Raw genomic sequence first — 25,295 nt, 5'->3', positions numbered from 1 at the left:
CAGTCCAGCAAGGGGAATGCCTCCACCTGGACCTGCACATGTGGAACTTGCTTTCCATTTACTAATGTTCACTGCTGCCTCTGCAGAGGTGAACAGCAGCCCCAAAATCAGCATCCGCAGCGTAACGTGTATGGAGGACGCTTATGGGAGCGCTAGGATTGTTCTCCTTGCATTTCTGCCTTGCCAGCACAGGCAACCAACATCCAGACCCCAGTTCTGCCAGCCTGTCTTACCAACCTTTAAATCCTCTTCATTTGACTGAATTAATCCAGAGACTAACTTATGAACCACCTGTGTCACCATAGCCTTTTCCTGTTGTTTCAAAGGCAGGATTTTGTGTTTCTTCCTCTATCTTGAGAGGACAGCCTGTATCTTCATCTGAATTCTCTGCACACAGAAAAAGATCTTATTCAGAGGACCTGCTTTTAGGACCGAGCCATGCAAGCAGACACAATAACCTGCATATTAGGTTCCCTGGTGAAGGTGAAGATACAACCTTGTGGAACAAGAAATTCAACATCACCCAATATGTCAAGTATCAGAAATATTTCTTCCATAACAAAATAGTGCTTGCCCTTGAGCACTACTGCCAACTGTTTACTATCACTTAATTTCAGTGGGAATGGATTATTTGAATGAGGCATAATCAGTTTGTCTTTATGGGAATTGGACATTACAATAAGCAATCTTCTGAAGAATACCTCTTATGTGCAAATTATTAATTCAAGGTAAAGATCTGGACTCATCCAAGAGACACAGAGACTGCCTGAAGCAGAGGTACAGATTCTGGAAGGAGCAGCAAAACACCTCATTAACTGAGCTTCATGCCGTTTAGTCTGAGTGACTGAATGTTTCCAACACAATTGAAACTGTGGTTCTCTGAATTAATGTTATTTTTAATAAAAGGAGGCGTTAAGTTGCCTTCTTTGGTGAGCATTGTGGAATGTTTCTAACTTCCCTACCAGACATGGCTGCGTTTGAGTGATATTTGTGAGGCACTTGGAGAAGAAACGTGCTATATAAAATTAGAGATTATGCCAAACCTCAGTGTTGGATTAATATGTCTGTGTGAATTTAGAGCATGAAAAGCCACCTTCCATTTGGTGGCAAGGTGTCAAAGTCCATGTTAGTGTAAACTGATGCAGACAGTTAATTATAAAAAAAAGTTATTCCAGTTGTACTGACAAAGAATCTGACCCTGGTACATTTGCCTGAAATGAAACCACCAAAATCCTGGGTCTGAACATGCCAGAAGTTTGTATTAAAACTGATGTCTAGATCCTAGTTTTGCTTTTTGGGTCTTTTTTTAAAGCATCTTTTTATAGTGATGATATATTGCTATATGAACGCATTGCAGCAAATGCTAGTAAAGAAGTCACAAATCAGCACGAAGATGATTTATAAATTATAGAATTTTAAGTGTTAGATTTTTGCAGACATTTTGTATGTTCACCTGAAATTGCAGAGCAAGCACATACGCTAGTTCACAGTAAGAGTAAGTTTCTGTTCAAAACTAAGGAATGAACTTTGTGTCCTCCCAAACTCTATATATCCCTCCCGTGATTTGGTAAATGGTACTTTGTGAAAACTCACTCTCTGCTAGCGCATGAAATTAGGACGCTGCAGTCCAGTCCAACAGCATCGATTCTCCTTTGATTAAGAAAGAACTGAGCATTGCAGTAGCAGTAATAGCTGAAGCCAGATCCCTACTGCTACAGGGGACACAGCGACGCAGACTACGGCAAACAGATCTGCAGGACCATTTTCAAAGCGGCTTCAGTGTCTCACTGGGAGATTTTTGCTGGCTAAATTAGCAAAATTCAGAGCATACATTAGGTCTGTGGCTCCAGTTAATGAGTCCTTTGTTTTATTAGACGAATTGGTACGGAGGGTCATTTTCTAATCCATCTTTTCCCAGCAGAGTAAAATATCCACCACTGAAAACAGCCATAGGCGATCCATTATTTTTATATTACCCATGTAAGTTACTCCTTACAAATAATGAACACTCATAACTAAGCGCTGCTCAGAAGAATAAATGACTAACCAGATTTTATCAGTACACAAGCTAAAGTCAATGATTTATGAAGAAATCTTGGTCCCGTCTAATGGAATTTTCCCAAAATAAATTCATGTAAACAACTTGCCACAAAGAGGCAGTCAGTGCTGGTTGGTATGTGTAAACAGCTTTAACAGTTGAGAATATAATCTCCTTGACTGCTGGGAAGTCTGGGGAGATTCATGCAGAGTCTCCGTTCAGAAAACCACCTTTGGCTCTGATCCTCCTGACGTCATAATGCCACCCATTTCATTAGTTTTTAGTAGATGTTACTATCATCATAGATGGGTAGAATAATTTTGCCTCTCAAAGCCAACACACGAATTTTTACAGTCCTCATCAGAATCCCAGGATGAGAGTCGCAGGTAGGACTAGTGGGAGGAGGTAAGAGAGAGAAATGAAAAAAAAAAGAATTCCAACTCCCAAATAACTGTATCACAGCATGTTCAGTTTCCAGTGGTGAATTACCAATGCTTTTTTACGTGTTCCTAGAAGCAAGCTGAAAGTACGATGCGGTTGTCGTAATAACGCGTCGCAGTCATTCTTAACGCGTTTCCTGGGGAACTCCTATCTATAGGTCTCTAACTGCAAAGTGAAGTCAAATACTTAACAAATTACCTCACTGACGTTAATTAGTCCTGTTAGGAGATAACACGGAGATCAATGTACGTAGACTGATCTGCGCGAGTGACTCAAACTGACTTGGGCTGGTTCCCAGACAATCCAGAACACAGTTCCTCTGAAGCGAACCAAGCCATTTTCAAAGTTTGCATCATTATCAGAAATATTTCTTTCTCTGCCTTAATTCATCCTCAAAAGCAACACATCACAGCCAGCACCAGTTCTATTAGAATAAGGGCAAGTACGTAGGCTGGCTGAGTACCAAAACTGCAAAGACAGCTTTTTCTAATGACTATTCATAAATACAGCATCATGAGCAATTTCATGGGGATGGTAGCTACAGGACAGCATGTTCTACCGCTCAGTGGAAGAAGAAATCCTGCACTACACACAAATTTTACAGGCAATAATAAGTACCCTTTTTAGATCTGTAGAACTTTCAAGGCTTTTCACAGCTAATATTTCTACATTAGCCTGATTTCCCAATATGCCTGCTAGACAGACGAAGACTGATGTTTTTTAAAAGGGACTAGTGATTTTGCATGCCTGTTCTGGGTTGCCTAACTTGAGCTAGCCCCGAGAACAGCCTGATAGTTTGAGGATTTCCAAAAATCAGTTCCTTTGAGATGTCTCAGCACAACACTTCATCAGTCTCTCCTCAACTCTAGTCAGTGACAAAAAAAAAAAAAAAAAATCCCCAAACACTCCTTGTTCCTGAAGTTGGACAGGGTGTTTCCTTCCAGAGACGTAAAGATTTAATTTGCACCCATAGCCAAATGCTGCTGTCAGGTAGCTGGTGATTGCGACCTCAGCCTGGAGCTGATTGAAGTGGCTTTTATCACGTAGCTCTAAGTTTAGATCACTGTGAATGAGATCAGTATTTACTGCCACCGTCTCAGACGGCTGGCTGATCAGCTCTCTGTCCTGTAACTTGTGAGCTGTTTTGGACTACAGTTTCTTGACCATCAAAATTTTGTTTCAATTTTTAGGCTGATTTGGTTAAAACAAAAGGAAGTGTCTTTCGCCAGTGGAATTAAAGGATATTATCCATCCACGTCTCTTACATTAGATTGGTTTCATTTTGAAATAAGAACAGAATAGTTTAATTCAATCATTGGCAGAAAAATAATACCAGTCTCAGATAACGGAGACTTCCTAGGAAAGATATACCTGATGTCAGACAGCCTCGTAAGCAGGCTGGCAGCCAGTTCTAATGGAAAAACAGTCTGTGAAGAATTCCCAGCATATTATATTCCCGGGCTTTTTAGCAGCTATTTTCTGGCTAATCAAAAACCAGAAGCTATGTCTTCAGCAGATATAGAATAACATCCTTGCTGAAACACATCAGCTCAAGATCTGGCCCACAGCATGAATTTAAGATGTTTAGCTACACTTGAACCCAGTTCTTTTTCTACCCACCTAGCTTTAATTAGGCACGACAGCACTTGAAGTCAGTATGTTCAGGGCAGTGTGAAGGAAATGGGAAATCAAGCCAGATCAGAATGATGGTGATTTACAATGACTTAGCAGAAATGGATTTATCACGAATAAGGCATCAGAGAAGTCACACCTCTGTGCCTTGTCTGTACCCATGTGCACGTACCCGCTGACCAGCTCATATCCTATGGCTCAGAGAACTGCTAATAGAGTGGGATCAACCAGCCCTCGGCTGCAGGGCATGCGGACAATACATGGGATCAGTGCGGATAAGTTTAAAGCATTCTGTGCAAACGTGGATTAATCTACAAAAGAAGCTAATGAAGCATGAAACGCCAGTGGTATTCATGCAGCATCTGGGCTATAGAGAACTACAACTGTGATAACTTTGACCACCCCCCCTTGGAAAACTCTCTTCCTAGTTTCCTCTTCATAAAACATTATTTGAGGTCATATATATGGAGGCACTGTATGCTGTTGAGAACTGCTGGTGATGTGCAATTGCTTAGTTTACCAATTTCAAGCTTCTTATGGACTATTTGCCAATCTTAATAAAGCCCTAGAAGATGAAATCGGTAACTAGCTTTAAACATGGGGTATATACAGAAATAGCACCAATCTCCCAATCATATGGGATGCTGCTTCCACAAATAATGGATTTTCAGTGTTGGGCAGCACTTTGGCTAGTGCATTGCAAAGGAAAGCAGGACATATCCATGCTTTTCCTCCTGCTTTCACTCAGTCAATCTAGACAAATTGTTTAATCTTATTATCTTCTCTTACACCTTATTCTGGTAATCTGTAAAATAGTTATTCTGAAGCTTAATTACTATTTGTGAAGCATTCAAGAACTTCAAATGAAGAGTGACATGGAAGCATAAAGTATTGTTGCCTGCTCCTTTGAAACTTTGGGGCTCTCCATTAACCATCAAGTGGGTCCAGTTCTCCTCTTAATTACCTCAGCCTTATTTCACTACAAGCCTCCTAAGTAATTATGCTGTTGTAATAAGAATAGATTCAGGCTGAGGTTGCCTGCTTTCAGAATTGACTAAAGATCTTCCAGTTACGAGGGTAGCTCAATTTTAAGCTGAAATGGCTGCGTGTTTTCCCCAGCTGGTTATTCCACCCCATTCCCCTTCCTTCCCAGAGTTCTGCTCTGCTCTCTCTTATCCAGCAGCAGATTATCGTGGCAGTTCACCTTCCCACAGCGTATGTCAGGCTTTTACCTGGTCCAAGCTTATACCACTTTCAAAAATGAGTAACATTTCTCATGTCAGTAGCAGGGGATACAATTCTCAGCTAACGTACAAACTTAAAATTTGGTATAGTATAGTTTATAGTATAAAAGTTCGAAGTATAGTTCCAATAATGATCTGTGAATTGGATCCTTGCAATCTACATTTCATGGTGGTAGAGGACTTCGTGTTATTCTACACCTCTACCGGGCAAGCTGGGATTTTTGTATTTTCTAACTACCATTCAGATGTGCCTGGCATTTAGGTCCCCAGCTCCCTAAGATCTTTTGACATCTCCAGCATAAGCACTAGTGCCATCTTCACATCCCATGCCACAGTTAGCTTGAAAACTTGAGAGTCTTTGGCCATTGGTGCCCCTTGCCACAGCGCATTAATGCCTTTCACAGTAAAACCTCCTCTCTCTAGACACAAATGCCTTTATTCTTGCTCTTTGCATCATAACTTAGCCTGCAGCTATTAGTAAATTAATGACCAGTATTATTTTCATCCAGAACTCTTTTTGGAGAAATCCTCCCATTTATACTTCCTAAGGGCCACTCCTGCAGCCCTCTCCTGTCTCGGCAGTCCCACTGACTGCTGAGCAAGCTGCAGAATTGCGCCCTTTGGGTGTTAGTTCTGGAATACGCCGACAGCTCTACGCACCTCACTGCTCGGTGTGTTAACCCGATAATGTTTGACATCTGAGGTCAACCAGATCATTGGAAATGTCCCATTGCTGATCTTCTGAGGAGTCTCAGGGTTTTCTCCCTGACAGCTGGTTGTTAAACTGCCTACCGTAGATGCCGTAACCAGATAGGACAGAAGCATCTTCCTGCAAACGCGGTCCCTGTGACTGTTGCTTTGTGTAATTGCTCCTTACGTGCACGCATGAAGTGTCTTGTTGGTCTGATTATTGGGATGGCACCAAAAACTATTAATAGCTATAAATCCACAAACGTGGACTCTTTCTGAGCTAGTGAGATCAAAGCTGCTGTGTTTTACATAGGTAGGTGGGTGTACTAGTGTCACTGAAAAGGGCGAAAGCAGTCTAAAAAGGGAAGAGCAGTAGGAAATGGCATATGCAGCTTTTAATACAAGTCCTTCTCTTAACAAGAAAGAATTTATTCCATACCTATGCTATTGTACTAGGAATATTTAGATCAAATCCTAAGACACTGCAAATTGTTTAATTTCATTTCAATCCAACTAGCAGAGCAGCCACCAGGATCTCCAGAATAATGAGGCTATTTTGAAAGTTTGAAAGTGTAGCAGAGAACCCATATTGGATTTTTTATCTTTTTTCTTTTTTTTCATTCACTTCCAGATATTTAAGTCCTTATGGAGTGACTGGGTCACATTATCAAGCTTTTCTTCACAAGTACAAGGACTTTTCAAAATGAAAGCTGAGATTTTTATGCATCCACATGAGACAGGACTTGGGGCCCTAAGCAATGCACTGAGTATCGCTAGATTTCCAATAATATGACAAGATTTACCAACCCTGTATTGATTTCAGCTGAGTGATGGTGATTTACACCAGGTAAGACAGTGGTCCCTGGTCTGTCCAGGAAGCAATAAACTTGATTCTGCTCTGCACCTCTGCAGTTCTGTAGGCCAGACACTGCTCACAGCTGCACATACATAAAGACGCCCAGGGATGCTGTGGCACAGTGCGTGAGACTCGCTCTCCTGGCCTTCACCTCAAGCCCTCGCTGCCTACCTGAGCCTTGGGCATCTCACCTGTGCCAGCTCCGTGACCCCCCACACCACACGCGGCCAGGCTGGCCGGCCCGCCGCCTGCTTCCCCTGTGCTCCGAGGTGCAAGACTGTAGCATAACTGAGAATTTGGGAAACCTCCATCCCCAACTTCAGGCACAGCAGGAGCTCTCTTGCCTTGGGGATGCCACGAAGCAGAGTCTTGTCGTGAGCAACACACAGGACCATGCTGGTGCTCCTCAGAGCACAGGCTGGCCCTACACATCTATACACCTCAAACGGGGATAAGCCAGAGAATTGTCACCTACTACGAAAGCCACCAGGGCCCCAGGAAAGCCCTCTGTGGGTGGTTACAGCTGGCCACGGAGTGTCGCTGTTACCCCAAATTTTGGAGCTCGTCACTCATCTGTGCTACAGTATGAGGCAGATAAGAACACAAAACAACTGTCCCTTTAAAAAGGAAAAAAAAAAAATTATCTGGTATCATCTCTTTCTCCTTTAAAATGCCAACTTCTTCTCCCCTGTCCTCCCCTCCTCTTTTCTCCTGGGAACCAGGATTCCTAAGCTCTGCTTGGAACCAAAGTTCAGATTTTTTGGCAGCGCAAAGGGACTCAAATGAGAGCTAAATTAAACCTTTTCAAAACTTCCCCAGCCAGCCGGGTAGCAGACAAGAGGCACATTCCAGGACCGTGTGGGAGATCTGAGCGCTGAGGCAGACAGCAAAGGCAAAGGTGATGCTTTCGGCTTTTGCAGAGGTGCCAATCCGTCTGCGCTGGCCCCGTCACAGCCTGCACAAGGGTCAGTGCTACTGTCCCCACAAAACCAAAAATCCCTCCCAGATATTCTCCTGGCCAGGCTAAACATTTGTTGTCGATTCCAAAAAAGACAGTACAGCAGTGGAGCAGCATGCTGGGATTATGGCGTGGATTTACAGAAGTTTAGTACAGAGGACAGCGAGTGGAGGCAGGAGTGCTTTCTGGTGAGGCTGCTGTTTGTATCTGGGGATAACAGAAGGCCACACAGAAGAACCCAGTAGATTTAGGCACCCCTTATCCTTCTCTGATTGTCTGTTGGGGTCTGCTCCAGGGTTTACAGAAGGCAATGGAAAGGTTGCCTGTTGGCTTTACGGACAATGACATTCACTTGCCATTTCTTTCCTTGGCTTTCTAAAGCAGCTTTGAAGCAGGGCTGAGAAGCACATCCCACAGAAGAGGGGTGGGGAGGGAACAGTACAAAATTCTGTTTCTTGCACTGCACTGACCTTCTGCTGGGTACGCTTGGAAAACTTCAGCTTTGAGGGATTTCACATTTTGTCACAATTTCATAACAGTGAGGACATTTCCTTGGAAAAACTAGAAAGTGCTGATTTTTCTAAGCTTTAAACCAAGATTTTTTTCCCCAAGATAAGGGAAATGGACTCATTTCAACCATTCCCCCCCCACCATCTTGTACAAACTGTTTCACTGAAATGTTTTTGAACAGTGAAATGGAAACATTAAATGCAAGTAAGATCTGGTTTCATCGTGCGTGGGCCACAGCCACATAACACTGACTGCCATTGAGATACATCTGTGTGCACCAACCCAGGGGCTGGCCTATGTTATTTTCATTTTCTAAGTGTTTTTCTATGAACATTAAGGAGAATCACCATTACTGGTCTCTAAAATAGGCCAGACAAGCATCTGACAGAAAGGCTTTAGGTGGAGTTCATTCTGTTTCAGAGCAGGCAGAAGGACTGGACTCGACTCTTGAGGTCTACGATTCTATGGCAACACCACAATCTCTGCAAAACTGTATGGTTTGTTCCCAGAACCATAAATCTAGCCTGGCATCATTGGAAACCCAGTGCTGGAGAGCTCGGTTTAATTTCAGATTTATTGCAGTAATCAAAACTGAACAAAATCAGCCCAAGACCGAGCCTCCTACCTGAACCTGAGACTTGTGGAGTGGAAGTTGCTTGAATTTTCTGGTACTTACAAATTCCTGCTGGATCAGAAATGTCACAATCATTTTATGTCTTGGCTTTCGGTAGAACTGGAGTCAGAGCTGTTGCCCCAGACAAACAAAATAAACTCCTGGGTCTTAGTCTGTTGGCTGATGATGAAGGCATAGTGGAGTATACTAATTTTTGTTGAATTATCTAATGTCCTCATGTAAATGAAAAATTGCAATGTCAGGCAGTGACTGAGCCATCCCTTCTGTCAACATTAATTTCTACGCTATGATTCAGTGTTTTCCTTGATGGTCCCTACCAAAGTCAGGGAGGGCAAAAATACGTGCAATTTAATGACTGACCTCCAACCCCACAGGATTGTTGTCCTTCATGCGTAAGGACTAAGATTCTGTTGACTACTGCGGTCTTAAATGAATAAAAATGGATTTAATTATTTTACTCAAATTCATTGATCTATCTCTAACTGATGTAGTAGTCAAGTCCACATGCCATCACTGAAATTTTTACTATTGGGGTACCCAAACACTGAGCAGACACTGGGTTCCTAATCAGTAGGTCCAAACTAACGAGTGCCAAAACATTGGCTAGTTAAAACCGACATATCACTCTTTTGTCTTAAGGCCACCTAAAATTTTAAATTACATTTTAAAATCTAGATGTTTGAATTTTACTGCATGTACACAATTGAACCATTCGCTGTAAAACATATCTAAAGAGTTTATGCCTTCCACGGGAAAAGCACTGGCCAACCTCTTAGCAAGATAAGAATCTAATTATATACGTTTAAAGTGACATTTAGAGGCCTCAGTACTTTTCATATTTGATCTCAGATCTTAGAGCTGGCATCTGTTTCTCCTTTTAGTTAAGAAACTGAAAGACTATTTACATATTCTTAGGAGTATATCTCCAATTAAATCTTTTTCAGAACTGCACTCTCAACATTTCATATTAAGTTTCTTGGCAGACAATATCTTTTTCTTTAACAGATTTATTTATTCAGTTGGATACTTTTTTTCATCCTTTGCCTGGGCACTTGGAGTCTTTGGCCTCACCATCCTATAATTAGAAAAATGACCCTACTTAGAAGTTTGAGAGCTCTGCTCCAAAATGTCTTCTTCCCAGTTCATTTATTTATCCACCTTTTTACTGATGCGCCTTCATCCAGTAATTGCCTTTCTAACACAATCTGCAGCAGTAGAGTGAAGTAAATTTAATCAAGCATTTAGAAACCCATGTTATCAAAGACCAACATCCAAAACAAGAAATCAGCTCACTGAACAATAACAAAAATAGTTCTACATTTATCATTCAATGAGAAGCAGAGGTGGGTGGGGAAGACGAGAAACACAGGGAAAACACAGACCTGCTGAGGACTGTCAGAAACTGTGACGGTCCTTTTATAAAAAATTCCTTCTTTCCAGAGCGTAAGGAATTGCTCCTACCCCCAAACTGTAGGTAGAATTCCCTATTGCCTAGTTTCTCTAATCAAGTCTGTATATGTTTTCTATTTGGTTTTCAGGTAATGAAGTTGTTTGCCCAGGTCTCCCAGCACAGACAAAATAATTAGACATCAGCTCCCCAGCATTTCATCAGCCCCCTTGATAGGGCAGATGAACAGAGGCACATTCTCGCTTTCTCCAGATATCTGACAAATGGATGTCTTTTGCAAGATGCCTGGAAAGTCACCAAATCCGGGCTCCTTTGGTCTAGGGTAGGAAGCAGATTCCAGAATATTTCAAACTCCTCATAAAAGATACTCTGTCAGCACCCTCTGAGTAATGGAGCAGGGAGGATTCCTCCCCCAGCACTGCTGTTGACATCAGCACAAGCAAGACTCACTGGATCCGTCCTTAGTGGCACCACTGTGAATCTCATTGACCTCCGAGTTATTCTTCTTTTGCTTGACACTGGAATCCAGTTTACCAGAAACAGATATTCGGGATTTAGTATCTAAGTATAAGAATAGTAAACAGAAGCAGGCTTTGTCCTGTTAGATCTAAATTGCATTTCCTTACTTGTTATCATTAAATCCAAGCCTAGTATAAGGAAAACTTCATGAGTATCCAGCCCAGTTATCTACATAACACACAAGTGATACTATCTGCACTTTCTGGCAGAGAAATAGGTGGCCTGCAAGATTTTTCAACAGTATTTTGTGGGACTAGATTCAGGCGTGCACCCTACACAGCTGCACCTCCAGACGGGGCCGCCAGAGCTACAGCGAAACCCTTCCAAGCCTGCGTCAGGGGCGCTGGAGGTGGCTGTATCTCCCATTCCCAGCACGCAGCTGTATAGCCGGGACATCTCATCTGCATTTGACTCAACTTTTGCTCTGAATCATTCTCTATAGGAACCTCTCTCTGCTCACAGTACAGTAAAACTACCGTTTTAGTCAGTCCTGAAGTTAGACAAAGTGGCTACTTCCAGCCATTCCCCAGCTCCTGCTTCATGGGAGAAAGGCAATCTTTGTGGTGATCAGGGACAACCCAGAGCCATAAAAATCAACTTCAAGCAAGTCCCTTGTCTGTAAAAATCAGATTAAGACCCTATAACCAAAATGTTAATTTGATACAGTTTATAATTTTTTAAAATAATCTCTGATCCATACAAAGGAGTTGGAAATTCTTGTTGTGATAAAGCACAGCGATGGGCCATCTAGAAGCAGAAGGCCTGGAAATTCAGCATTGTGAGCGATCAGTGCTTTAACTCCTCTTCCTTACACCAGCGTCAGTCCGGCCTGGCTCTGCTGATTCCAGGGCAATGCCTTCGCATTAAGAACCAGATGAGGCTCCGGTCTCCAGTGTAAGATGGAGGCTGTAATTCCCCCTGGGTGACGGGGTGTGGTTTGCAGACATCGATAAACCACGGCACATCCCCTGTTGTGGTTCATGATGTCATCGGAATGACTCAATAGAATTACAGCCTTATGTCGATCTGGGTGTATATTATTCTACCAAAATTAAAGCTTTTGAAATAGGAGCTTATTGTTTTTAATAACTTCAGTTACATAATTCCTTTCTCATGTTAGTGCTTCAATAAACATTTCTCATGTTAAATTTTACTCCAGATCCATCCTTGCCAGTTTTAGGCTCAGAACTGATATATTGGAATAATCCTCTTCATTTTAAGTCCCACAGACACCGTGCTGTTCACATGATGTCATTCTGTGTATATTCCTTCATTTACTACTGGTGAGTCATTATTATCGTAGCTAATAGAAAGAGGATTATCTCTTTATTAAATCAAAGGCATGGCATTTTGTTGGTGGTGGTTTGCCTCTTTGATTTTTAACCCTTTAAATTACATGAGTCAGGATTTTTCAGCATGGGCTGTCGTCCGTGAGAGGCACATAGCTGCTGCTCGAAGCTTGCCACAAAGTGGCCAGGGAAATGAAGGCTGTAATTCCTCCCCCAAGATCATACCGGAGGACTATGACAGAGCAAGTCACTTGGAGCCAAAGCAGCATAAGAGTCTTTGAGAGTCTGGATCTTAGCTTCTCTGCCACCTTTTTTTTTTTTTAATTCATAAAATAAAATTAATCTCTACCTCAACAGTAGTGTTGTAATTATAATATATTGCAAAGACAGTAGCAGCACTCAGTAAGGTATTAAGTGAAATAATCAGTATTGTGAGAAAGCCCAGTAGGAAACAGGGCTACCTTCCTATGCAAGATGAGGAAATCCTATTCTATAGTTTAGAGAGGCAAATATTTATCACAATAACCTTTTCTAGGGAACAGCTCTCATGCAACAGAAGTTTTTTCAGAAGGCTGCAGAGCTATGAAGAACTAAAAGATCAACTACAGAAATTAATGTCTGCATTTAATACAGGAACTAGTCAGAAACCAGAATGTCTTTCTAATAGAAAATTTCAAATATTGAAATTTGTTTTCATTCTAAATTAGAATGCCAGATTTTCCCTAAAATCAAGATTTCTAAGACTTTCCAAGATTTAGAGTTAAACATTTTTATTATGATTGTATAGAAACAATGAAATATACTAACGCAACTGTATGTTAGTAAATACCTGCCTTTGCAACCTTAGTATAAAAATGAAAATCTAAACATTAAAATCATGAAGTCAAAACTTCATAAAACTCCTCTCAAAGCCAAGATGCTTCTTTTTAACTTTCCCATGGAAAATTTTGCCAAAATCGATACCTTCCCTGGAGAAACATTTCAGTTTTAGTGAAACTGCATTTATCAACAGAAAACTGCTCTGTCAAAAAAATCTCAGAGTTTTATTTAATTTAAACAGTGATCATTGCTGTGATAGAAACAAAAGCTGTCCATCCGCACTGCTGCAAGAAGAACGATTCCAGAAAGCAGCTCCTAGACCTGTGATATCTCTTTACAGTAATCTTAAAGCCTCCATGAGTGGCTGGTAAGAAACGCATTGAACAGCCTGCCATCAATCGTGGCTTTCACTGTTTTGAAGCAAAAGATGCCGAGTCAGCCATCACCTTAGAGGAAACAGCAGCTGCGGGTAGAACGTACAAGATTGAATGAAATCTCACTGGCACATTTCCTTCTCTTATCTACCCTGTCACCCATTATCAGACAGCGGATTATAATAAAGAACACAAGGCTGAAACACAATTATCCATGGACATGTTTGAGGACTCAAATCTGGTTGAAACACAATTATCCACGGACGTGTTTGAGGACTCACAAATCTGCTAATGTTACTAACAAGCAGAGTTATCCATTGCAGAACACATCAGCACTCCAGACGAAGGCTTAACTGGTAACGAAACCTAAATCTCAGCTCCAGAGATAAATTTCAAGCTTCTTGTGACTCAAACCTGGAAGCCAATACATCATGGAAACTTTTAAGAATTATCTAAAGAATCAGTAACGTTGGTAAGTCGCCATAATTAAATCTTAGCTGATTTCACATCTGAGGGATCTAAGCAGCAAGACGTTGTTATTGAAATTATGTCTTATGTTTTTGTTACGCCATTTCAAAATCCACCATTAAAATACTGCAACAACGGCATCAGAACCAGGGTATTAAAGCCTTTAACAGGAAGGAATAAGCTTCTGGATTCGCAATCCTAACAGTATCCTAACAGCAACCAGTGTCAGTCCGGTACCGAGGAAGTCAGCAGCTTTAAAGATACAGGTCCTCAATATGATGCTGCTTACGTAACCAGGAGCCCAGAAATCCAGGTTTACTGCTCACTTTTGTAACAGATTTCCTTTATGACTATGGAAAGGCCTTTTCTTGTACATAAAACTTACCTTTTATAATTATATTGCTAAGTTATGCTATTATAATATTTACTGTTACAACACTATTTGGAAAAAGATGCTTATTTTGGAATAAGAATGCCCTTTTCCTTTAAATAGGTCTATACCATTTTCAGAGGAGCATAAGCTACATGGGGAACGACTGGGGGAAACAGGGCATTCTTATTCCAAAATAATTATCCAGGCATAGATCTGAAATGGGATAACTGCAGTGGTACAGACAAGCTTTAAGACAAGCACAGACAAGCTTTATGAGACACCTTGGGCCCAGGCCACAAAATACCTTGAGGATTAGGATCCAGACCTTGAACTTGACTTGATACTCTTGGAAAGGCCAATTTGGTATTCTCATTGTAGCAGTTACCGAGGAAGTGCATTACAAGACAATGCAATCAACAACAAAATCTCTGTCCTTCAGCACTCCATCTGTGCAACAGGGATACGTAATGGGGATAATATACATCATACATATAACCACATGTTAGAAAAGCTTTTTGTCAATCATTTCTATTTAGGTTGGAAATACCTAAAGATTAATAAGAAGCTCTGTGTATTACAGAAACACTTAAAGAGATCTTGATGGAAATATAATGATAATAAACAGATGCTTTGTTTTCATTAACCAATCAACTGCACTGCATTGAAAAAACCTCACACAACAACCATGCTTGCATGCACCAATCCTTAGGAGCTATTTGTCCATCTCTATTTTATACATAACGTAGAGATTTGTGCAAATGTCTACCAAACGCATAGGTACGCACTATGCTCTACTTCCACAGACCCAAGCTACTCCCCACTAGAGGGGGGAGAAGAGCAACTGCTTTGGCTAAACGCATGAAACATAACAAAATCAAAACCACAGTCAGGAGAGTAACGTACAATTCTAAATGGAACTTGAAAACTTGAGAAGTCATTTAAGGGAACCACATTAAATGCTAAAATGTTTAATGGGACCCATGTGTCTCAGACAGAGAAAGAGAGTGAGAGAAATGTAACAGAGGAAATCAAGGAGACAATATGTCTGTGCGACTTGTTCTAATTAGGGGCACAGTGCTGGTGAGGATCATTCATTATAATTTAGTTAAATCTTTAGCATGGCAAAGGCACCTCTGTATAGTGGTATAAAACAAAAGACCCCCAGTCGTAAACCAAGTTAAGGCCCATAGAACAGAGGTTAATTTCAGTCATTTGTGAATGCTAAAGGCAGTACATCACATGAATACCAGCACTTCTTTATTACCGCAGAGTTGTGCTCCAGCTAGCAGATGTCTGCAAATTTGGCATGTGGGGGGTGGTACCGGGGAGGGCAGTGGCGCATTGTCTCCAACTTGTCTGTCGCTTAACTGAGTGGATCTGTCTGTTTCTTTTAGCAGGGGTGGGAAAGGAGTTCAAAGAAAGAATCAAAACAATCCATCCATCCAAGCTTTGGAATATCTGAACTGAGCCCAAATATCACCAAGCACTTCCCAATCTCTGCTTTGAAACAAGAGAACGGACGATGATTTGCAGCCGTTTGGGATGATTTACACACACGCAGCATGTGTAACACTTACTACAGTGTTATTTTAAAACTTATAAAGCATCAGAAGACCAAAGGGGGGTCAGGTTCAGGTTTGCGACACCAGTTTGTGTCGCTGCACAGCAGAGCTGCAGAACCAGCTTCAGCTGTGTTTCCCCAGTGCAAATTAGGGGCCCAGCGGACCTAATTCACATTGCATTTGCCACTGTGTATTTTAGGAGTAATTCTATTTAAATATGGGTCAGATTCTTAGCTGGTGTAAAGCAGCTGAGCTGCCTGCATTCCAGCGCAGATAAACTAATTCACACCAGCTGAATGCTGGGCCAGTGGAATTACATTGCTGTAAATCCAGTGCTAGATCAGAACGGCGTTAACCTGGGTTAGCACTGGTGGAACTGAGAACAGAATTTAACCCACAACATTTTGACACCGTTCCAAATATTCGTAAAACCCATATTAAATTTTGAGTGTAAATGTGCCAAATTCACCCTGGTGTCATTCAGAGTCCAAAAAAATTACACCCTAGGGATAAATTTGGCTCTGCATATTTAATCTAAATACACGGCATCATCTCAGCAAGGAAAGCAAATGAGCAATAAACATAAGTTTGCTGTTGGATGTCGTCTCCTTACTCCTCAGCTTTCTAGTACATTTTGTTTTTAGAGCTTATTTAAACGAGCAGTTTATGGTTTGATCAAGTCCTAAACAGGAAACCTAAAGGGTTTATAAAACATTGAGTGTTCTCATTACAACTGACCTAAAAAAAACCTCCAAAGTGGCAATCTTCATTTCTATTATACCTGCTGTTACTGTGATGGGAATGTTTTCTAGCGGTTAACACAGGCATCAGGGAGTCAGGACTCTCGAGGTCTAACGCTCAGCTTTGCCACTGACTTGTTGTGTGGGCTTGGGGGAATCATTTAAGTTCGCTGTGCTTGAGTTTACTTATACGGTGTGGGACAATTAATGATTGCCAAAGGGCTTTGGGTTCCTCAGATGAAAACAGAAGGGGCAGTGTTCAGAAGTATGACAGGAATGCCCTCCCCTTTTCTATATGACATTAGGGTAACACGCTAATCAAATTACACCATAAAATAGCCATAATAAACATTACAGTACCATAAAAATAACAATACTACTACTAAGACATAAAGATAATAATACAGAGTTATTTATAAAGCTGCTCATTACCATGTTGCCAGGCTCCTTAGACACAAATCAGAGTGCATCTTGGACCAAAACTGCTTTTGATGCAAGTGGAGCTCCACTGAATTCCAGAGATGCCATGCCCAGACCATGCCAATCAATGCGACACTACTCACGTTACTGGGAATTTTATCGGTTTTCATCAGAAAATGTTCTGGCCACTTATACAACTCCTTTTTAGACCTAGCAATAATAAATTATCATAAAGCATGCTGAAAAAAAGGAACTTGAAAGCCTAGATAAATTGCCTTTTCCTGATTCTAGAGCTCCATCTCTGCCAAAACTTTTGAAACAAGACTTTTGGGGCAGTGCCTCTCGTTGTCCTCTCCTTCAAATACACTGAATATTGTTTTCCTTCCATTTGTGTCGGTGTGAGACGGCAAGGCCCATTTTTTCCAGAGATTGTAGAAATCATATGTCAAAGAATGGAAACAATCTAGGTCACCAGTTCACAATTTAGGTCTCACCAATATCAGGCCTTTTTCCCAGCTCCTCCCAGTATGGAGGTTACCAGCTCAAGCTGGCAGCCCCTGGCCAGGACAAAGCCACCATACCAGAGAGGGGGAACTGGGTGCCCAGTACCAGGACTGATAAAGCCTGGGTTCGTGTTGCATTTGCCAGTGACTTAATACAGGCTCTTGGACAAGCACAGCATAGTCTATTTTAAACTAATTCTGCCTCCGTGTGTCTTTGAAAGAGGGATTACGAGGGCTGATGTTTGCAGAGTATTTCAGTGACGGACACCGCTACGTGACATGTTACTTTCCCCTAGCAGCTACCGACTCATCACTTCATGCTGCTGTAACTCCAAGTGCCTGTATTTCCTTCATTTGAGGCAGAAAAACTATGTTTCTCGGCTGATGATGTTAATTTTTAAGACTTAATGAAAGCAATGACACGGACTTTTCCAGGAATTGTTACACAACATAGATGATACATATTACACTGCCTAAACTTCACAAAGTGGATGGTTAGATACCAGTCCCAGGTTCATCTGCAGGTGTATCCAGACCAAGATGTTCACTTGCTTGCTGTCTGAGTTGGAAAGCAGATCAATTCTAACTGGAAATTACCAAACGTGAACTGACTTGATAATAAAAGTAATTTCAGTGCAATAAATCACATAAGTCTCTCACACAAGGGGCAAAGTATGTGGTACCAACATGAAGTCTGTGATTCAAAACAGCAGAAATGCCAGGAACTAGGAGGAGGGAATTTATCTAGCTACCCAATAATAGAGTACAGGAGTGGCACAAAGCCTGTTTGAATGTTCCCTTTTCCCGATGATGTGAATATGCATTAAAAAAGTTTTAAACTTCATTCAGTGGGTAGGGGATCACTGGTTCAAGAAATGAGTTTCATTTCCAACTTTCCTATCAGGCTGCTGCATAAATAATTCATCTCCATCTCTTTAAATCTCCTACTTATATAGATTCAATTTTGAACATTCAAAATGTCTATATTTCAGACAGCGAGGGAAAAGAATAAGACTAGCATTAGCAGCCTACTCTTTCTATCTCCCCACTATCAAGGAAAAGGAAGTGTACAGTAAAACAGCCAGATGAACACTTGTCTAGCTTCCAAGTGTTTGAAATAACTGGGCTGGCTGCCCCCTGAGGGATGCAGGCCTGGACGTGATAACACAGCTGGCAGGGCTGTGACCTTGCCAGCCACAGCCCTGTCCCACGGTACCTGAGCAAGGTGAGCAGGGCAGGCCCGGGGCGGCAGCCACGTCTCCACATCAGGGGAGTCCCTGCTGACGAGAAGCCAAGTCAGGATGAGCTCTGGGGAGGGTAACCGGGGTCAGACACCGTCCTGCGACTGCCAGGCAAGCCCGTGGCAATAAGGCAAGTCCAAGACCAAGGAGGAAAAACAGCCTGCAGGGCAAGGGCCAGGTCACTGGGAGCCACAGCCAGAGCCATGACGGAGCTGCAGACACACACTTCAACAGCACAGATCAAACAAGGGCCTAAAGCCCAGAGCCGAGCTTAAATAGAGCTCCTGGACCCGTGGGCGGGGAGCGTGGGGAGGCCCAGGTGAGGCTCGCTGGGGCAATTTAGGCCTGTTAGCACCCATAGGGCCCTGACAAAAAGAACATTTGCCATTTTTTGTGGTGGGAAAAACAGAAATTAGAGCTCAAAGAAAAATAGGATTAGACATTTTGCGTGGGGAAAAAAGTACGCTCCCCCCCCATTTAGAATATTCAGTAATATTTATCAACTCCACAACTGGCTAAGGAATAGCAAAAAAAAAATAAATCTCAAGTTGCTCATAAAAAAGTACTGGTATTTAGGAGGTAAGGACTCCTTAAACCATTTATTCTGAATTAAAAGTAAATCACTAACATTTTTGGAACTTATTTTTAAAGCAGTCTTTTGTTGAAGTGGAAAAGGAGAAAAAAATGGCTTCTTTATACTGGCTCCTGTGAAAAAAGGTACGCTCTGGTCAGTGGCCTCTGAACTGGGCGCAGGGCTTCTTGTGCAGCTCCTGCCAAACTGTGAATTCTCCTGAACACGATAATCATGCAAGTCGAATTTGTTAGCGAGATCACTACACCAGCTATTTGTGGAAAAATCGCCGTGCTCTGGACAGTTTACAAATGACGTGCTTGGCAAAGTGAGAAGATACATTAGTACGACAACCTGGTAAGGCAACTGTAATACAACTCAATGCAGTCTAGTTCCTCAACGTGGTTCATCAAGATACTGGTCCAGAATAAAAGAAAAGTGTCAAGGGAAGGGATAACGAGCCCTAAACTAAAGAAATGTGAATGAAGATAATAAAGCCTCAGTGTAAAAATATAACACACGCAGAGCTGCTTGAGTGAAAAGATCTGTACCACCCAGGAACAAATGTTGTATTTTCCAGTGTACAAAAGAATCTAAGTAACAGTTTCCATCTTGGCTGTTCACAGTGAGATACTCAGTCAATACACAAAGTGATCCAGTTTTCAAAACATCTGAAAAAAGACATACGTTAATGGAAACCACTAAAAGCCAGGACACTTCAAAATATGATGCCTAACTACAGTGGGAACCTATCTTTAGACGTCAGCCTCTGGAGTTATGCGTGCAAGTTCAGAGCACAGGTGGGAGGCAATCTCGCCTCTTGTAATTTTGCAGAGTACACAAAAAACCCCAGTGCGGTCAGCCTAATTTTCTGCCCAGCTAAATACCACACCTTTTAGTAAGACCTTGCTTTCTCACGAGGTTTGGAAACACTTTATAAGCATATATGAAAACTGAGGTATAAGGAAATGCTATGATTTAACCATTTTTAGACATTATGGAAGTACCATAACTGGAAATACAGCTTAGGAGCTTCAGGTTGTGGGCTCTAACTGAGAGACAACAGACACCCTCAGTCACCTTCTCAGCCTGCTTAGTCTTCTGATTTGTTCCCTGTGGCTGACCATCGCCATTTTGGGGCTGATAGTGTAATATTGTGCTATTAACCACTCAGTAAGACTCTATGGTTCCAATTTTCAATTATGGGTATCCACTAGATTTGAAATCCAGGGCAAAAACCATTGTCCATGGAAGAGCCACCGCTGTTCCATCTTAAGGCACAAGATTTGCCCAGATGGGCCAGAAGAAAGTGCAAGTTTTCGGTACGGCGAGCCATGTTGTGTGATGTGTAATGCAAAGAACTGAGACTCAAAAGTCCTAGCTCTAATTCTGCTGAGGAGTCACTGTGTGAGTTGAGGCAAGACTATCATTCTTTTTGTTCTCGGTAGACTGACTGATTCTCCCGTTGAAATCCAAGGGAGTCTGAAAGCATTTAACTGCCTCACAAAGATATGTCATGCGATCTAACATTCTGAGCACAGAACTGGGAGCCAGGAGCTTTTAATGGTGCCTGTAGGGATTGGAGCCAAATCACTTAACCTCTTTGCTTCTCAGCTTCTCATCCATAAAAAGAAAACTATGCTTGTGTTGCTGGCTGGGGTTTTATGAGAGTTAATTCATAGACCTGTATGGAAAATGACTCCTCCTCTGCTGCAGAAATGCAACCTTTTTATTTTAAAAACCAAAATATGAATCATTTCAACAGAAACTAGGAGCCTGTAAACAGAAGTTTAAAATTTTGGCTGAATTGTTCTCGAGGGAAATATATTTCTTCTGCAAAAGCAAATCTCCATTGTGAAAAAGATGGGGTTTTTTTTGGAAATTCAATTTTCCACTGAAAAACAGTTTTGACAAAATATTTTTGATCAGCCCTCACATAAGCGAGCCACTTTGCACTTAGAAAGTGCCGCGCTTGCAAAATACTTCGCAATCCTCCCATTGACAGCACACCCAGTGCCAAATAGTTGTATTCCCCTTAGCACAGTGAAATCATCAAGTACTTGTGGCTGATTTGCATCGTTTTTAATTTGTTTGAACAAGCTGGGCCAGATCCTCAGCTGGAGTCAATTAGCGATAAAGCCAACGCCGTAACGCCGCTTTGCACCACGGAAAGCTTTGGCTCTTTTTCGTGTGCCTGGAGTGCAAGGCCGAGCCCTCCCGGCCCGGTGTCGCGACAGGGCGACCGGCGCGGCCCCGCCGCCGCTAGAGGGCACCGGCGGCGCGGGCACCGGGAGCGGGGGCCCGGCCCGGGAAGCCGAGCCTTGTGGCTGGGCTCGGCTCGGCTGGGCTCGGCTTGGCTGGGCTGGGCTGGGCTGAGCTCGGTTGGGCTCGGCGGGCTGCCGGCGGGAGCTGCCGGAGCGGCGTCCTGGCCGGCCCCGCCGCCCGCCCCGCCGCCTCCCCGCTCGGGCTGTGTGAAAATCGCGCCGCCGAGCTGCTAAGCTGTCAAAAAGTTTCAAACTGCTCCGAGAGGAGCCAACAGAGCTGCTGAGAGACCCGGTCCTGCGAGGGATGGGTGGTTTTTTCTCTCTCTCTCTCTCTCTTTCTCTCCACGCTGTGCCTGTGGTTGGGAGCCGAGCCCGGAGCGCCCGGGCGGCTCTGCCCCGGCTCTGCCCCGGCTCTGCCCCGGCTCTGCCCCGGCTCTGCCCCGGCTCTGCCCCGGCTCTGCCCCGGCTCTGCCCCGCTGCCTGCCGAGCCGAAGGCAGTGGCGATGGCCGGTGCCGTCTTCCCGCACCTCTTTCCAGCCCAGTAAGCTCAGCTGATGAAACCGCAGTCGCTTCGGTCACTGTTTATCTCACAGAACAAATTGCTACATGTTTAAGGCTGGCTTGCCAAGCTTTAGCTCAGGACGGCGAGTTACTCACACGCGCTTACTCCCGTTGAAGTTAACGGGGAGAGTATTAGCCCAGCGCGGACGTAAGTGGGATGACTGATGTCATGAGCCACTGATGTGAGTAAGGCATTCGCGATCCAGCTTCTAATTATAAGATGCCTGGCTACTTGGGAAGAAAAGGATCAAGGTTTGTCAGGTCAGGAGGGAAAGTCTGTTTAGTTTCAGTGTGTTTTCCACGATTCTTCTCATAGTAGGAAAGAAGATGGAGATAAAGATTTTGCCAAAGTCTTTTAGAAGTACGGAAGCCGACTCTTAGCTGATAGTTCTGGGTTTGGTTTTTTCCCCATTACTCTCTAATACTAAATGTAGCCCCTACCTGCATAGGATGAAGTCTCTTGATGGACTTCCAGCTAAAAGGCTAGAAAGCAGCAAATAAATGTGTTTTACCCAAGAACCATTTTGCTGTTGCCTTCATTCAGGTTCAGCAAAGCCAGCTAGAGTGTGGCAGGGCGTTACAAACTCGGCTGCAGGGCTGAAAGGCAAACTGGAGCCTGTGATGTGCACTTCTGGCAAGCGGAGTCTGAGGAGAAGCCCCCAGCCCCAGCATACGGGCCGCAGACATTATCTGATGGCAATTCACTGTTGGTGCCACGGCCTCCCCGGTGCTGCCCGGGGAGCTGCAGCACGAGCTGGACCTGTGTCTCCATAGTGGGGCACGTGACTGCAGACGTGCAAAATGCACTTGATGTGAAATAGGTGGAGTTACGTTCCACCAGGGCTGCAGGACACCGGTGGCAAACCCAGCAATAAGAAGATGGCGGGAATGTGGATGTGGTGTGCACGGGCGTAGCGTGGACGCAGCCGTGGCGGGCTGTCATCCTCCTTGCCACTTCGGGAGCCTGGCACAAGGCAGCTACCACTAGGGCTCATTTGAATAATTCCCACATACGCTCCAGATGTTGACCACATGGCCTGTCTTTGTAAGGTTTAAAAATAATGGGGGGGAAGGAAAAAGGGTGAAGTGGTTTTTTTTCTTCAGTGTCCATATTTATTTTCTACACAGATGCTTGTAGTTGTACAGAATAAATAAGCATAAATCAGCCCTCCTTTTTTTTTTTTATAAGTGCACTATATGATTCATATTTATGGAACCTGCACAGAACTCAGTGGAGCTAACAGAGCTAAGCCACAGACTGTTGACATATAATAAAGGGCTATGTACTGTTTTAGGGACATGAAAATCTTAAAATAAGCCCATTGATCAAAAACACAAACCTTGACATTGCTGCTCTGCTCACTCCCTTTTCACACAGCGGGCCTGACCCTGGCAGCCTCCCTTACAGCAGCGGCACGAGGTGTCTGTCCCTCCTTGGGCGAGACTGCGTAGCGTCGGGTGAGGCGGCAGCAGGAGCAGCCCTGCAGGGAGAGAGGAGGCAGACGCGTGAGGGCTGGACCCCGCCGCCTCTGCACAGCTCCTGCTGCGGGAGCCAGGTCCAGGCTGGACACGGAGCTGCAGGCCTGCGCAGCAAATGTGTGAGATGGGGTGGGCTTGGGTGGGCGAGTTCCCGCTCCCCCCAGGAGCTGGGACAGCTCTGGAGTGATGCTGCCAAAGACAGGCTGTTAACAGAGTAATTAAGCTCAGCTCAAATAAATACAAGAGAGATTCTTTTCCCCTACAGGCTCCCTTCGTTCTGAGTTCTCTCTTTTCCTGCCTAATTCAAGCTTTTTGTAAGTCAAACATGCAAGCCCAGATTAAAAGTTTAAGACTGTAGAGGGGAAATAATTTCCTTCAAGACTGCAATACTGCATCTTAACCTGGAGAGGGGGGAACGGAATACGACAATATCACTGGATGTCACCTCCCAAGAAGTACTGTCTCTTCAACATTTATAGTGCAGGGACCTCGAAATGGTCTCTTCAGTAAAGTACAAATACTATTTGCTGTGTATCACTCTTTCACATACCAGCAGTGTCACAAAAATGTTTTGGCGTCAGAAGTAGCTTTCAGGGAAATCCTTTTTCTCCCTAGCAGTGACTGAGCCAGTGGCAGCTGATAAAAGTAGGTGCAGGGACCTACATAAGCACAACACTGGAGCCATTATCTGGCTTACTCCTGATGTTGCTAATGTAACTTTTATGCTGAGCTGAGGGCAGAAAATGGATTAGGTAACTGTGCCACGAAGGTGGAACAGGATGGAGGCAAGCGCTGCCAGCTGCCCCGTGTCACCCCCTACGCCACGGGCAAGTCAGCCGTGTTACCACAGGGTAATATTTAATGGCCAGATTGCCACTTTCATTCTTTTAGGGATCCGTGAGGCTCCAACACTAACAGCTAGTTCCCACCACTATCAGCAAGAACACAATATTTTGACTAAAAAAACCTCTCTCTCTTGTTAAAAGTACAACATGTTCTTGACTGGTTAGAGAAAACTGTAAGCTCTCATCCCATTTCTCTCTGATACTTAATTCATGTGCTTTGGAAGCAGAAAAGGTTAAGGAGATGCTACTGCGATTTGGATTGCTCGTCCTAAGAAGTCTTAGAAAAACTCATGCCTGGGCTGCTAATGCAGCCCTTCTCAGTCCTGCTGAGTCCAGTAAATAAGCTACAGTCTTAGTCATCTTAACTGTGAGAGTCCTTTTTTACATAACAACCTCAACCACAACTTCTCTAAAGACATTTTAATAGGAGGAAACTACAAAACACAACCGAGACCACAACTTCTGTCAGAACATTAGGAAATAAAGGTCATAACACTGGTGATTTTTAAAATACATGAATCATAGACCCAAGGTCTTTCCATGAATCATAACAGAAATGTGAGGAGCAGTATGGCATATTTAACAGTTGGACTCGATGATCTTAAGGGTCTTTTCCAACCTTAACGATTCTATGATTCTATGATTCTATATTTAAAAAAAAAGAAAAAAAAAAAAGAAGAGGTATATGCATGCTGGTAGTTACTGCTGGTTTAGATGATGAACAAGCTTTAGAAGGTCCCAGATGTCTCAAGGCTGAACTAACCTTGAACCTAAAGGCAAAAGGGGTCAGAAAGAGCTCCCCAAGGTGCACCGTGCGGTGGATTTGGTCAGGAGCAGTACGGCCACGGGTGGGAAT

This window comes from Platalea leucorodia, assembly GCF_965183815.1.
Source record: "Platalea leucorodia genome assembly, chromosome: 14".
NCBI classification, from domain to species: domain Eukaryota; kingdom Metazoa; phylum Chordata; class Aves; order Pelecaniformes; family Threskiornithidae; genus Platalea; species Platalea leucorodia.
The sequence above is the reverse complement of the archived record's forward strand: the minus strand, read 5'-3'. Positions refer to the sequence as shown.